General features: G+C 35.8%; 1 protein-coding gene across 2 annotated transcripts in view; it reads left to right on the forward strand.

Annotated features, from left to right (window-relative positions):
- The first annotated feature begins 1,409 nt into the window (after positions 1–1,409).
- gng12b (guanine nucleotide binding protein (G protein), gamma 12b) overlaps positions 1,410–13,745 on the forward strand; it is a 76,115-nt gene continuing 63,779 nt past the window's right edge. For both annotated transcript variants that reach the window (XR_008633573.1, XM_020918871.2), the window contains exon 1: positions 1,410–1,503. The gene's annotated coding sequence lies outside the window, so the exon portion shown is untranslated. The remainder of the gene's footprint in view (positions 1,504–13,745) is intronic.

Genomic DNA, 13,745 nt, shown 5'->3' on the forward strand with positions numbered 1-13,745 from the left:
TTTGGTGTGTTTATGGGTTAAATTGTGATAGTAATTAAGGATGGGCCAATAAGCAAATATAATGCCAAAATGGTAATCACCATAAGAGGCATAAACGGCAGTATGTGCAGACAAAAATCTACTTATCTGTGATGTTCTCTCTTCTCTAACAAGTAAAATTCTATAATACTTATTTAAATACTGAACTTAGGTTATCATTTCTTAATATGTCTTTTTAACTCAAGTTCATGACACATATTAATTTGAGTATATTTCTTTAACAGTCAGTGTTTATAGCTTATCTTTCTCTTATCTTTTACTTATCTGTCTTTAATTATTGTTAATCATCAATTATTTTGACCATAATCATAGCATGCCGTCTGTTAATACAGTCTATTTCCAGTTATTAGAATATGAAAAAGTTTAATATTTTTTGTCACTCTTTTCAGAAAGTTATATAAATTACACATAGAGTGAAGCTGTTAAACCATTATTTCTTGAAATTTTGGCTTACAGATAATGTGTGTCTGTGTGTTCTGGCTCTCGCTGTGCTGACTCCAGCCTCAGCCCACTCCTTGTGAATCTCCCCGAAATTCTTGAATGAATTTGCTTGACAATCCTCTAAAGGCTGTGGTCATCCCTTTTGCTTGTGCACCTTTTCCTACCACACTTTTTTGTTTCACTCAAGTTTCTCTGAAAATGCTCAGACACAGCACTCTGTGAACAATCAGCTTCTTTAGCGATGACCTTTTGTGGCATACCATCCTCGTGAAGGGTGTCAGTGACTGTCTTCTAGACATCTGTCCAGTCAGCAGCCCCATGATTCTGTAGCCCACTGACCCAGACTGAGAGACCATTTAAAGTCTCAGGAACCATTAGCCGGTATTTTGAGCAAATTAGCTGATTACTATCCAGCACCATGACCAATATTGTACAATTCACAATATTCACATTTTCTGACAAACTAAACTTTGGGTTTTTGATATCTGTAAGCCATATTCATTTAAAAAAATTCAAGAAATAAATGCTTGAAAGCTTCACTATGATTCTCTATAATATATAGGTTTGACTTTATGAAATGAGTGAGAAAAATATTGAACTTTTATATGATATTCTAATAATGAGAGATTGAAATATGATTAACTCATAAGGTAGTCTATGGTCTATTTTTAGCTCAAATGTTAAATACTGTGTCTTAAATTTTCAAAGTTAGATTCCTCTTAAATTGTTCAGTTTGAAGTTCACTGTAGATTTTAACACATACACCAGAGGGCGCTGTTTCATACCAGTAACTAACTACCCTCCTGTGAAGTTGAACAGGCTGCGCTCGAGCGCCACACCAGCGGTAGAAATCTCTCCGTGAGGCTCATGTCGGTGCCTCCTGCTTCTCCATGAGCCTCGGTGTGGAAGATCTTCACTGGAAAACTGCCCGAGCGATAAAACACTGCAGATTTGCTCCGGGGACTTGTCTCTCCGCATGAAAGACTACACAGACTTCTACCCCGACTGCACCAAAGAAGACAGGTGAGTAACGCCTCATTTACGCGCAACAAGCACACAACTTTTAAGCGCCGTGAAAACTGTAAAACTGGCCATGATCTTGTGGATTAAACGCAAAATGACGATGGGGTTAAATTTAAACCCAAATGTATTAGGTCCTATTTTTGGGTAATAGACATATGTTTACATCCGGGCTCCAGATGGTGCGGGTCACAGGTGTTGCAACGACTGTATGAAGTATAGGGTGACCAGACGTCCCTATTGACCCGGGACAGTCCCAGTTTTGAGACCTGTGCCCCCTGTCCCTGCAGATTTATATAAAACCACAGATTTATCCCAGTTTTATACAAGAAATGTCCCAGGTGTCCCTATTTTTAACCAGTTTGATCCCTGCCAACAGTAAAGAGAGGCATATATTGTAATTTGTTTAAGAAAAATACAAAAAAGTCTTCTTAAAAACGACCAAAACACAAAGAAAATGCGAGTATATTGGTCCACATGTTAGTCATGAATGGTCTCTACATAACAATTTTTCTTAATTACGCACTCATTTGACAAACTTATTATTATCAGCCACCAATTTTTTATTATTTTTATTTAGAAATTCTGGTCGCCCTAATGAAATAGGAATGAACTGACTGGTAAAGGTGCTCTGAGGAACTTTTTCGGTGGAGAGCTCTTGATTTTTAGGCTATTGTTTTACCTGAAATTATGTGGTTGTCTATCTTGCATTATTCAATTAGCAAAAACATGCATTCTTTCCGATACCATGGCTCACTTCTTCACAGATCTGAAATGTAACTTGGCCTAGTTGTTCCATGGAGGTGGCAAACCCTCCATCAGAAAAGTTAGATGGTGCAGCTTTCAATTACTATTTTTTTTTTTTTTATGATGTTGCCTCTTGTACTTATGTCTTTGTCTGCTTCTATTTGTGGTATGGGCAGAAATGGGAAGAATACTTTGAAAATTTTTAATGTATAGTTACAGAATACAGAATACCTCCATAAATTTGTATTTATTACCTCCACCAAGGAGGTTATGTTTTTGCCGGTGTTTGTTTGTTTGTTTGTCTGTTAGCAACATAACTCAAAAAGTTATGGACCGATTTTGATGAAATTTTCAGGATTTGTTGGAAATGTGAACTGATTTCATTTTGGGGGTGATCCGGAAGAAATCCTGGATTCTGGATCACTTTGAAATTTTAGTTAACATTGTGGTAAATGGGGCCAAAAATTTAGTTTCTCAATATCTCGGTTAATTATTGACCAAACCCCATGAAATTTGACTCAGGGATGGACAATCGGATCCTCTTTCATATTCCAAATTGAAAGATATGAGACAAATATTTATGGAAAACACAATTAATATGAGGGGGACTGTAGTCCTTGGCGGAGGTCTGCGCTCTCTGAGTGCTTTTCCTGTTTTTTTGTTGTTTTTTTTTAAGTATTCCGATACCCAATCCAATCAGAGTACTGTTTTCTCGATTCTTGGAATATTTTTTACATTGAGTTGCATTTAACTTGTAGTGTAAAAAGGCAACATAGAAAATAAAAACAGCTTTAGGTTTGTTTCACTGTTGGTTTTGCTTTTCCTCTGACTGACTGGAGAAGGAAAAATCACATTCACAACAGGAGTGGTTTTTTGTGTTTTTCTCACTAATTGTGCACAATCTTAAGACAAAATTGTGTGATCAAGTATGCCATATATTGATTTTAGGAAAGTAATTTTTTCTACATCCAAATAAACTACTGTAACTGTACCTGTATACAGCTACTCAAAATTTGTATTATGAATAATGTATTGTTGGTGTGTGTAGACTGTATAGAAGTCCACTGTCTATGGCAGCTCCCGGTCCTTTAGTTGACTCTGACTGGCCCGTTTAACTTCATTTGGAATTACAAAATAAACATATTTTAAAATTTTACCTCATACATGGACTAAAGCTGTATTGCTTTTATTTTAGAGGAGTTTGTTTAATGACATTTTTTGTAAGGCACCTCACTTTTCCATTGCTTAGTCATGACATAAACTCTCACCAGTCTTATCAGCTCCTCAAAACAATGCTATTTACTGCTTTTTATAAAGAAATACAATTAATGTTGCAGTGACTATTTGTCAAGAAAAGTAACAAACGCAGTGAGCAAACTCAGAACAAAAGTTTGTGGTTTACGCAGTGACAGAAAAAAACAAATCAATATCCATGACCAGAGCTGTATTTCCAAGATTTTTTTTCCAGTTTTTAGGCAAACAACAACATCAACATCAATTGGCACAAAACCATAGGCCCACACAGGTGCACCTTGGTCTGCGGGTAGCACCCTCTTTTATCCCCTAAGTGACCCAGATTAAAACAAAACAGAAAAGGTGCTAACGTAAATAATACCAAATTAGACTAAACAAATTGGCAAGCAAAGACCGATTATGCAAATTAACAAAACAAAATTAGTTAAAAAAAAACCAAAAAAAAAACATTAGAATAAACAAAATAAGCAAATAGCTCCTACAAATATTATGCAGAATTGAGTTTAGCATTTTGGCCTGGCCCCACAGTATTTTCTGTTTCTCATGTGGCCCCATGAGAAAAATAATTGCCCACCCCTGGTCTATGGATACAGCCAAGTAACTTTTTGATTGTTGTTTTGAAGACCTCTATTTAATGTGAATGATGCTGTAGTTGCATCGTCAGTTCCTCGTGATTGAGAAAACCTTGTATTCTTTCCGAAATGTCCATCTGTTTTGCCCATTTCTTGCACCTCTCACATCTTTAAATGTAGAAGGTCTAATGAATGCTGAAATCCATCATCTTTAATGTAGTTAAGCTGATAAAACCTGAGCCAGTAACAGTAATTACAGATAGAACTTGATAGTGCAGTTTGGTGGGTTTATTATTATTAATAGTTGATGACATGCTGTTCACCTGTGTAAAGCTGCCCAGTGCAAACCCAGATGCTCTCACTGGTGTTATTGTCTCAGTGGGCCTTGGATCATGTGGTCTGGACCTGTTGCCTGGAGACTGTCCCAGACCTCAACTATTTAATCTTATGAGTGGCGCCCCCTCCCCTCCTCTCCTCTCCTCTCCTCTCTTCTCTTCTCCTCTCCTCTCCCTCTCTCCTCTTTCGCCCAGTCTCCCTCTCGCTCCCCTCTACCCCTTTCTATGTCTCCCTCGACTCAAATTCCACACTTGTCCTCAAGAGAGCTGAACACGTCACTGTCCAGACCACAAAAGGGCCAAAGAAAATACAACAACAATCTCACTGACTGGACTGAACCTCTGTTCACCCAGTGAGTCCATTTGCAACTGGTCAACAGACTAGAAATACTGCTATTGTGTGGCTTTGAAGATATGCAAAATGTGAATATATTGTTATAATTTTTTTAAAAGCTGGAAAAATAGGTGATTTAAAATGAAAACTTATGTTGTAAAGTTTTAAATTAGGGCTTAAAGTGATATATTTAATGTATTTTCACAGTTGTCTCAACCTGAACCTCAACTAACTAGTCTACATTTAAAGGTGTACTGTGTAACTTTTTGTGGGGAGTCCGTCACCTGATTGTTTCTATGTCATTGCTCTGCCTGGAATGTTCCACAGTATGGCATTAAACAGCTCTACTTTTCATTTATTCAATTGCAGGTGGTTTTATAGCTCAAAAATACCTAGAAAAACAGGCATTCTGACTGTGAATGGGGTCGCCTCTCCACAGATCTGACCTGTCACTTGGTCTGGTTTGGTCTCCATGAAGATAGAAAAGTTTAATGCCTTACTGTGAAACATTCCAGACAGCGCAATATCATCCCTCCACCTGAAAAGTTACACAATGCACCTTTAAATAGTAAAACCTGACTTAAATTTAGTGTTTTTCCCAAAAGAGAATATTGTAAGAAGGATGATATATCGCTACAAAGATATATTACGATGATACTGAAACTACTTTATGCCACTAACACAAAGCAGGATAATCCTAGTTAACACTTTTTTAATTTTACTGTATAATTAAGAGGCTTGAGCTGCCACAAATAAACAACAGAATGAACCAAATAAAAGTAGAAGTCACTTATTTAACCCTTTACAGCTCAAATCTTATATTACAACAAATAACACCCCAAATCTCACTTTTACAAAGAAAATGTACACATGATAAATACTGAACCCCAAAATATATTGTTTAATCTGTCATTTACTGAATGATAAATACATATAGTAGGTGTTGTGAGGGACTTGTTGCTCACTGTGTGCATTTGAAGTTTTTTTTTTGTTTTTTTTGCGATGCACATGCCTGAAAATGTCCAAATAATTTCCCTTGTGAATCAATAAATTTTGTCTAAGTCTAAAAAGAATGAATCTGATATTAACCTTGTTGCAAAGAGTTTGTGAGATCTACAAAGTCTCTCAGATTTAAATATACCTCAGCTTAGATATTTTATAACTCATTTTTGCTGGATTGGATCTGAATTTCGTTATTGGAATACCCCCCAAAATATTGACTTTTTCATTTTTATCAATATTGTTAAGACGGGATACTGAAAAAGTGCTTTTGATCCAATACATTCCATGATGTACTGGACTAAAATCATATCTAAAATGGTGCAACTGGCCTATCTGAAGCCTCCCTGCTTTCTAGTACACTGTATGCCTCAGTGTTTGTGTGGTGTAATGTGCATGTTGATGTAAAACATGTTTTGGTCACTGCTCCACTGCATACCCACATCCCAAGTTTTAAAGCCACTGCATGGTGCAAATATAAACAAGCAAATAGCTCCTGCAAATAAGCTGGTCGTCATCCAACTTTGACTGCAGCTATCTAAAGCTCTGCCAGAAGCTACAACTTGGAGATAAAAGTTAATAGTTTGTACTCTAAATTCAATAAACCATGTAAATTAATTTAGTTCACAGCAAATTTTGATTCAGTACAAATTATTTTCTCTCTGGGTCAATAGGTTTGGTCATTTTCTTCTACATTTCAATATAGACTTCATTAATTAAAATAGTTGTGACAAATTGGCTAATAAAATAATACAGTTTTGATCATTATAATTGTACTATGCAAATTGTTAAAGGCATTCCAAACTACTCTTTTTTAAAATAACAAAGACAGTGACATTATTAAACCAAAATGTCATAGCAGTAAAAAATCATTTCTGATCTTTCGCGCACTTTTATTCATAAACATTCTCCATCTTGAAGCCTTCAGTCACCATTAGGGATGTAACAATAACCGAAATATTGTGTTATCGTATCGTCAAAAGTCTCACAATAATATCGTGGGCTGTCACAAAATATCGAATCACAAGTTCCTTTGCTTAAATGCATGGTTTTATTGTTGCAACAGCTTATAAACACAGGAAACTACATATCCCATGATTCATTTCAGTGCACACAACATGAAGAAATATGTTTTTTACTTGAATTACTGGGATTATGATGGTAATAACTCACACCAAAATCTTGTCAAGGTCTTTTAAAAACACAAACATATCCTATCTAGAATTATATTAGCCTCTTTAAAATATCACAATAAATATCGTACCGTGAGATGCATATTGTGATAATATCATACTGTGATATTTGGACATTGTTACATCCCTAATCACCATATTTGAATCTTTATTTGGTTTAAAAGTATTTAAAATTGTAACTAAATTCTCATTATCATCATCATAATTTGCATCCCTACATTTATGGCATTGTGACCTTTGAAAATGTGTGCAGTTGTGCGTCACAGTGTCAAGAGAAATAGGCAGTGCATTAGTGGTTTTAAACAGCTTGTGTTGCTTGTTCTGCTGTGCTCTGGCTGCTCTACTTGTGTTGTCATAGTGTGTGTGAGAACAGCTGTCACCATAACTGAGACACGGCTCAGGTTCCACTCACAGCTTCCCCGGCGCATTCATTATTCAGCACTGGGACAACATTAAAACTCATAATACCCACTCAGGCTGTCTGTGTGTGGAGTGCTGCCATCTGCTGGTCATGTAGAGTAAATGTAATTGGTACTAATGGGCCAAAAAGGTTAGATCAACAGGTGACATAATATCGAGTCAAAATCACAATTTGTGAATTTGTGACAATAATTATTGTGGTAAAGAACTGTCCTCTGAAAACAGAAAAATCTCCTGTCCAGTAGCAGCACAAACATATTTGGAAAAGTCAGTTCACATTTCAGTCTTCTCTGAGTCTAAAGCGCAACACTTGGACTTAGACAAACTTTACTGATCCACAAGGGAAATTATTTGGACACAGAAGCTCACACATCACAATATAATATAATAAAAAATATAAATGTTAACAATAAATTCTAAATAAGTAGCAAAAAAGATAGAAAGAGACAAGTGTCAAATAAGACAGAATTATATAAATGTATATGGTCAAATAAAAAATATATATTTATATATAGAAAAATAACAATGATAGGATTATTGACAAGATATAGAACACAGAAAAAAATTCAGTTTGATTTTGTTTTTAGAAATTGTGCAGCCCTAATTGTTTGTTGCAGTTGTCAAGAAGCAGGTATGGTTCCTACCTATATTGCCGTTGAATTCTGCGGTTGTGTCATTGAGCACGACATTTTACCCACTCTACTTGTGAAAATTTTTGTGTACGTGAGTGGGGAACTGCTTAAAATCTTGGCCAAAATTTAAGATAAAAACACTTACATCTATCAGAAAATGACTTAAAAGTAGTGAAATGATCCGTCCATGCAGCAAGACAATTTTACTTGACAAGTTATCTTAAAATAAACCACCTCTAGACTAGAATTAATCCAATTTCGGACTAGTAAATCAATAATAAATCTGAAAAAAAGATGAATAACCTGATTTAAGTTTTAAAGTCAAGGACACAGCAGCAGTGGAGATGGAATTGAACACCCAACCTTCTGGTCTTTCTATTAGTTGTATAAACAGTAGTAGTATTCAGAAGTGGGGTGAATTTGGTTGTAACTTTTTGGCTCTGTTTTAGTGGTGGAGAGCCTTAATCTTGAATAGCTCCTTTCATTGAAGGCTGCTGTATTCCCTCAGATGAACTTTGGACAGGCTCCTCTTTGACTGCGCTGTGAGGACAGAGACATGTTACGAGACCACACAGGTTTAACAAATGGCTGTTTTTAGATCACAGTTTTAGAAGTCAAGTGTGTTCTCTTCATTGTTTACATTTTTGATCATTATTTACATTTTTGATCATTATTTACATTTTTTATTGTCATTTTCTTTAGCAATTCTTCATCGATGTGTGTTATAAAACAGAGGTGGTGGAGCAGATGAAGTTTATAATTTAATTTTAAAAGTGTTTGTTTCCTTTGTTCTACAGTATGACAACAAACAGCTCTACCTGACATGTATTCAATTACAGATGGTTTTATGTGTCCCCTGTTCCATCAGATTTATCCAAACACATTGATTTGTCCCAGTTTTAAACAAGAAATGTCCCAGATGTCCCTATTTTTGACCAATCTAATCTAAACCAGGACTAAACTTAGCTTAAACCAGGACCACATTGAGTCTAAACCAGGACTAAAACAGGACTGTCACAATTTTTGACTAATCTGATCCCTGCTAATAGTAAAGAAAAGCATAAATTGCCATTTGTTTTGCCAAAATAAAGAAAATCGTGTTGGCAAATGACCATAAAAAAAACAAACAAACAAACAAAAAAGCAGCATCAGAAACCCCTCAGATTTAGCCTGATGTCGCAGCATTAGGATTCATTCGTTCAATGGTAGGCAGGTACTTTTTTATTGAACCAATTGCTGCTATTTGGTCGAAACGTATGTAATGCGCCAGAATGTTCAGTGGTTCCCAAGTAATTGCCGGCTTCACAGCTCTTCACTGATTGGCCAGTGTGCGGTCTACAACTTCCAGGGTTCTTGCAGACTGTCAGGTGTATTCTGATTCCTGACCTAGTCGCTGGAGAGAAAGGAAATTGAGTGGAGGCACTAGGTGGTGCCAGTCTGGCTACCTCAGATTATGACTGGCACAAGAATGCACAATCTTAGATGCACTTTTCATAATTTTATTTATACCAACCCAGGTGAATCCCAGTTTAGAATTTAAAAAATATTATCACCCTACTCTTCACAGATCTGACCTGTAACTTGGCCTGACAGCGTGTCTGGTCTATCTTCATGTCTCCATGAAGATAGACCAGTCTTGCCCAATACAGATAGTATTGTATAAGCAGCTCTTTAGGTCAGGATAAGAAAGATGTCTTCGTAATATCTGTATCTAGTTATCTAGTTGTTTGGTCCTTTGATCAGGAAGTGCAACTTTAGCATGCTAATTGTCCTCTGAAAGTTGTAAACTCATCACGGTGAATAAGTAGAATTTGCGCCCAGTTAAGCGAAGGTGCGAAAGGTAAATGAGGAATAACTTTGGACCACTGCAAACCTTTTAAAATGAAGTAGCAAAATTTTTCACTTTTTTGAGACTTAAAAAAAAAAAAAAAGAAAAAGCTATGAATCTAAACACTCTCCTTGCAGCTCTAGTTGTTCTCATTTCCACCACCAGATGTCGCCCTTCACCGTTGTATTCCTTCCATCCTATTCATCGTGTCCCTCGGGCCGCTGCAGGTGCTTTGTCTGTCTTTGCCATACAATAAAGGGGAGATCATATTCCCACCTTTGACGCTCACCTTTTATTAATGAATCGGGAGTCACGCTAGGCACGTATCACTGACTGATTACCAGGCTCAGAATATTCCTGGCTTCATTTTGCGTTATAACATCACATGCAAGCTGTCATTTTCCCCTCTCTATAATTAGCCGCTCGCCCTCGTGATTTGGGGATGGGTCGTTACATTGTCATGACTTTATTAGTAATAGTTGATCTTGTCGCGTGTATTAATTGAAAGTTGTTCTGTTGTCTGGTGTAAGTGTGTTAATAGGACACTGGAGTGAAGATGAGTGATGTTTGGCAGACACTCAACCTGCTGCTTGGTTATGATAGCCACACTATGTTCTGGGCCATGCTTTGATAACCTCAGGTGGAGTTCGTTTTATTCACAATTAAAGTCAAATAATAGTTTGTGATTCCTGGGACTGCTTTGAAATGAGCTACCTTCCCCCCGCCTCCCCATAGTCTCATTTTTGTCCCTGTAGTCTAAAAATAATACTTTTCTCTAGGGAGATGTTACTGCTTTGTCTGGAATGTTTCACAGTATGATATTAAACCTTTATATCTTCATGGAAACCAAACCAGGCCATGTTACAGGTCAGGTCTATGGAGAGGCGAGCCTGCTCACAGTTAGAACATCTGTTTTTCTAGGTATTTTTGAACTTTAAAACCACCTGTAACTGAATAAATGTAAAGTAGAGCTGTTTAATGTCAAATTGTGGAACAGTAGAGCAATGACATATCCATAGAAACAAGCAAGTGATGGACCTCCAACCAAAAAGTTACACAGCACATGCACCTTTAAACATAACAGAACTATATTTTATTTGTATTGAGTCATTTTTTTTATCAGCAGAGTCAAAAAGTCACATTATCTTCATATACTGATGCAGCAAACAAACTCAAAGACACCTAATCTTGTCATGTTGTTGTGTCGCATTCTGTACATACCTCACTAGTGCACATGTTTACCTCGCGACTATTTGCACTTCATGACTTTTGTGTTAATACTTGCACTATAGCCACGCTTACTGTTTATTGCTCTAATTGTAATTTCTTTGTTCCTTGTGACAGTAAGTCCTTGAATCTTGATGATTGAAATATACCTGACAGAAGCAGTGGGTTCAGCACCACTAACACAATGAAATTTACAGTATGTTCATATAAAGTCATTGATTCTTACTCTGTAGATTTATAAATCAACTATAATACAAATTTTAAATCACTATTATTACAGTATAGTCTCTCCATTTTTATTTGGGCTCATGATTAATTACAGTCAGTTCGAAATTGTAATTTGAATGGCCGTATTTTAGCATATCGCAAAAGCTGCAAACAATAAAATACCTTGTCCTTAGTCTTATTCTGCATGAAAGTCGGCATTTGTCACATTATATCTCAGTTTCTGTGTGAATTTTGAACAGAATCCTTTTATTAAAATATACATCGCAGAAAAATAGTAATCAGATATTTTTCTCAAATCATTCAGCAGATTTTGTTTCCCACCAATATTGATTAAAAAAAAACTCAAAATCAACTACAAATATTTATAATTTATTTACTATATTATCATTTTAATGAAATAAGCAACCAATTATACCAAGCAAGAGGAAGTGCTCCACTGTTTTTGTAAAGTCTAAACACCTTCACGTGAGTCACTTTGATTACTTCAGCCTTGGAATTGCCTCTCTCTATTAAACAATGGTAAGAGGTGTGGAACTGAGCATTGTGATCTTTGAAGATTTAGACAGACTAATAATGAAGGATTACTCAGACATATGTAAATGAATCAAAACACAACTCTGGGTATTTTTTTTTTGATGTGACAACAACATTCTAACATGGCTTAAATCTCACGGGAGTCAGTTTTGTGTAATATACTACCTTGTATTTATGTATTTAAGTAGAGTTAAGTACATTCTTATCCAATGGAACATGTAACATAAGTGAAATCATAATAGAAATAAAAATAACCACAACAAAAAATTGCCCAAAAAGGAGGACTTATTTAATCTCACCCCCCTCTTCGAATCTAACACAGTGAGCTTTCTTTTGCATTTTTTAGACATTTTGCATTAAACTATATGAATTAAAGACAAACAAAGAGTATAGCTTGGTAGTATAACATAAGCATAACAACAATGGTAAGGTTAAGGATACAGACAATAGTAGCAGACAACAAATATAAGTAATGTAATGGATGTCACAAACCAGCAATTATAAGGAAACAACAAACATAAACCAGCACTCCACAAGGAAGTATTATTCTAATATTATGACCCACTTTCTATATACTGTGACAGCTTGAATTTATTGATATTTTGGCATTGCTTGAGACATGTATCCAGACTGTTCCAGAGTTTTACGCCACATATAGACACACAGAAACTTTTAAAAGTAGTTCGAACATTGGGGATTTGAAATTTCCATACCCTCTAAAATTATAAGTTCTCTCTCTCATATAGCGCAAGATTTGAAGATTACTTTGTAGTAAATTGTTGAATGCTCTGAATAAAATTACCAGTGTATAATATTTTACAAGGTCAGGAATCTTTAGGAGCTTAGATTGAATAAAAAGATAATGGGTGTGATCTAAAAATCCAACTTTATGGATAATTCGCAAAGCTCGTTTCTGTAATATAATCAGTGGATTAAGTGTACATTGGTAAGTGTCAGAGGTGGGACCAAGTCATCATTTTGCAAGTCTCAAGTAAATCTCAAGTCTTTGACCTCAAGTCCGAGTCAAGTCAGGCAAGACAGGCAAGTCCATGTCGAATCTCGAGTCACTGGCTTATAAATCCAAGTCAAGTCCAAGTCATCTGCGTTGAGCTTCAAGTCATTTCAAGTCTTTAAACCAAAATATCTTAGATTTTTTAAATTTATATGAAATTTAAAATAAACTGTATTTATAAAGTCATAGTATATTTATATATGAGTATTTATAGAGTATGTAAGTGTTGTAGAAATGTAATTTTTATTTTGCAATGTCTTGACAAGATTTTAGAGTGAATCATTGCAGTCAGAACAGAATGAATTCAGATTTAAAAGTGTTTCATAAGTCACAGGCCTCTAGTCTGAGTCAAGTCCCAAGTCACTGACCTTCAAGTCCAAGTCGATTCCCAAGTCTTAGTCCATTTTATCAAGTCAAGTCTCAAGTCCTCAAAATAGTGACTCAAGTCTGATTTGAGTCCAAGTCCCCACCTCTGGTAAATGTCCCCCACACTTCAACATAGTATGTGAAATAAGGGAGAACCAATGAACGAAGGGCAAATTGATCAAGGTAATATTTTAACTTTAAAGCTTGTAATGAGGGAATACTATTATAACATGCAAGTAAATTTTTAACATTGTTTTATTGTGTTGAAAGTTTACTTAACCTACTATATATGTTCCATTTTTAACTTCACAATCTATTTTTACACAGACATATTATTCAACTATAACTGGCTGTTACATCAGCTGGTTTGGTAAATCATTGCACAACTAACTCCCATTGTTATATGTTACAGTTTCTTCTTCACCTGCCTTTCTGTTGTTACCGATCTCCATATCATACTACCTGCTGACCGTTAATGCCCTGCCAATTTTGCAACCTTATTCTCTTCTCTTATTGTCAAGGCTGATTCTCACACAAGTTCCAGGTACAGTATGCACTGTCACT

This window comes from Boleophthalmus pectinirostris, unplaced genomic scaffold (assembly GCF_026225935.1).
Source record: "Boleophthalmus pectinirostris isolate CB_2022bp ecotype Guang Dong unplaced genomic scaffold, ASM2622593v1 HiC_scaffold_7, whole genome shotgun sequence".
In the NCBI taxonomy this organism is placed as follows: Eukaryota; Metazoa; Chordata; class Actinopteri; order Gobiiformes; family Gobiidae; genus Boleophthalmus; species Boleophthalmus pectinirostris.